This window comes from Mesocricetus auratus, unplaced genomic scaffold, assembly GCF_017639785.1.
Source record: "Mesocricetus auratus isolate SY011 unplaced genomic scaffold, BCM_Maur_2.0 contig_7743_pilon_obj, whole genome shotgun sequence".
NCBI lineage: Eukaryota > Metazoa > Chordata > Mammalia > Rodentia > Cricetidae > Mesocricetus > Mesocricetus auratus.
The window spans coordinates 1,136-3,522 of NW_024430852.1; the positions used below are offsets into that span (position 1 = coordinate 1,136).

At 44.5% G+C, this 2,387-nt stretch overlaps 1 pseudogene; it reads right to left on the reverse strand.

Annotated features, from left to right (window-relative positions):
• Window positions 1-273: 273 nt before the first annotated feature.
• Window positions 274-1,625, reverse strand: LOC121138115 (annotated as a pseudogene).
• Window positions 1,626-2,387: the final 762 nt, after the last annotated feature.

The window sequence follows — 2,387 nt, forward strand, 5'->3', positions numbered from 1 at the left end:
CACACTCTCCTACTGACCTTCCATAGAAGAGGTGACTTCGAGAGACGAAGGGACAACAGTGGGGTGGGCTGGAGTGGCCAGAGACACCCATTGTCTGGACAGCTCAGTGGCATCCACATCAGCAGACACAGGAGCGGGGGATGGCATGCCTTCTTCAGGCTCCCCACTGCCTCTGGGAACCTCAATATGCTCTTGTGTCACCAAGGGTAATGTGGGGTCTGGTTCTTGAGTGGCCATTGTCATCTCTTGAGTGATGTATAAAAAGGAGGACTTTTATAAATAGACCAGATCCCTATACGTTAAATTCACTACTATGTCAAAAACTGAAAAACAGCAGACGCTGATATCAAAGTGACATCGTTGTAACCACTGGGGAAGTGGGCTCCACTCAGTGCCCTAAAAGCCGTCATTTGGTCCCTGTGGTGGCTCCATTCTCACTTGAGTCTCTGCACAGTCTCCTAAATCTGGGGTCCCTGTCAGACTAGCTCCCTCAAGCATGATGTCATCGCACTAATCACTTAGGACAGAAGAAATTGGAACAGCTGTGCTCACACTCACTGTGACCTTGAGGTCTCCCAGAAGACTGTCAGCTCTTGGATCAATATCAAAATATCCACCAAGTGTGTGGTGGCAGTGGTCTGGGAATTGTCACCTGACTTCTCTGAGGGTCTCCCCCTCCCCCAACCAGGCTCTGTATCTGTTGTGGAATCAATACGAGGAACAGCAGTCATCCCCTTGGATGCATCTGTCTCAAATTTCTCAGTTCTTGGATTGGCAGTTCGCATTTCTTTGGTTTTTATATAAGATGTAGCTGTGCTTCCCAAGCTAACTGCTTCCTGACTTTCAGTGGCAAACAACTCATTATCTACATGCTTCAGGAAGTCGCGTGTTACATCTGTGATCCCTTCTCTAATGGGCTGGATGCTAGAACTGCTATGTGGTCCCTCCAGGTGAGGATTAAGAGAAGTAGGTGAAGAGACAGCAATGATTGACATGGCCTTGGAAAGTCTGTGTTCAGGAGACATCTTTGCAAGCTGTCTGGGACCATGCCCTTCTTCACTGGCTGAGATCACTGGCTCACTGGAAGAGTGAAGATCAGGGATGTCAGGATGCAGAAGCCCAGCTCCTGGAAGATGGGGTTCTTTGTTGACAGAGGTTACTTTATTTAATTGCATCACTGATGATCCTGCAGACAGCACCATTGGAGATTCAGAGGGCATCTGCTGGGACATGTGCTTTGGAGCAGAGGAGATGTTTTCTTGGTCACCAGTGTTCATCTCCCAGGACTGCTGTGTCTCCCCATGAGCATGTGCTGTCTCCCTCTTTTCCACTTTTGGGAAAGCTAGACAGTGAGTGGCTAGGGTGAGGCAGACAACGCTACAGAAAGCCACAGAGCCGTGCAACAGAGTGGGTCTGCTCATAGTGGAAGAGAAATGCAAGGTGAAGGAGTTGACAGTTCCAGGGATTGAGTCCTGTGGAAAAGTAATGCATAGCACACTGTCATGTGGATATATTTTGAAAATAAGCTCCTTCAACTTAAACCCGAAGAACAATGATCTCCTTGACTCCTCCCAGAGAAGGGAGGTAGGACATGGTTGCTCTATTTCATTGTCCCCTTGAGACATGAATAACCCAGATCACTTTTCCCTTCTGAATTCTGCAGCTGATTTAACTTAAAGCTCCCTAAAAAATGGTACACAAAATGACTTTAGAATTTAGCACCATGTCTAGGAGATGGAAAGCAAATGTTACAAATACATTTTAGAAACTTTTGTGTTTCTGTGGTCTGTATGTTTGTGTCCCTAAAATTCATAGGAGATCTAACCATAAGGACAGTGTTGGGAGATAAGGCTTTTAGAAAATGCTGTCATGAACACAGGACACTGATGAATGGGACCAGGGTCCCTGGAAAGAGTCCTCACACATCCCCTTCCCCCCTTGTCTGCCATGTGAGATCACATACGTACTTGCCTTGTAAACACCGGGCCCTGGCCAGAGACCACATTTGCTATTACCCTTAACTTGAACTTCAAGAGTCCAGAAATATATTAATTTGGAGGGTTTTGTTGCTCTTATTCTGTGACTGGAGTTATATACAATTCCCCTTCCTCCAACCACCCCCATGATGATATGTGGCTACAGTCATTAAAATACAAAGTACAATTTAAAACTTGATAAATGTCAAAAATGCTGAAAAGCAGGTATGTTCACAAGTTTAAAAATGCATGTGAAAGATTTTTAAACAAAATATATCTGTAAAGCTTTCAAAATATTTGCAACAAGAAAAAATATACAGAAAACCTTCATATTCCAAAATTGCATAATCAGAAAAGATAGCCAATGTGAACATTTGTTATTTGAAAAATGTTAAATTTGCACTTCTTGCT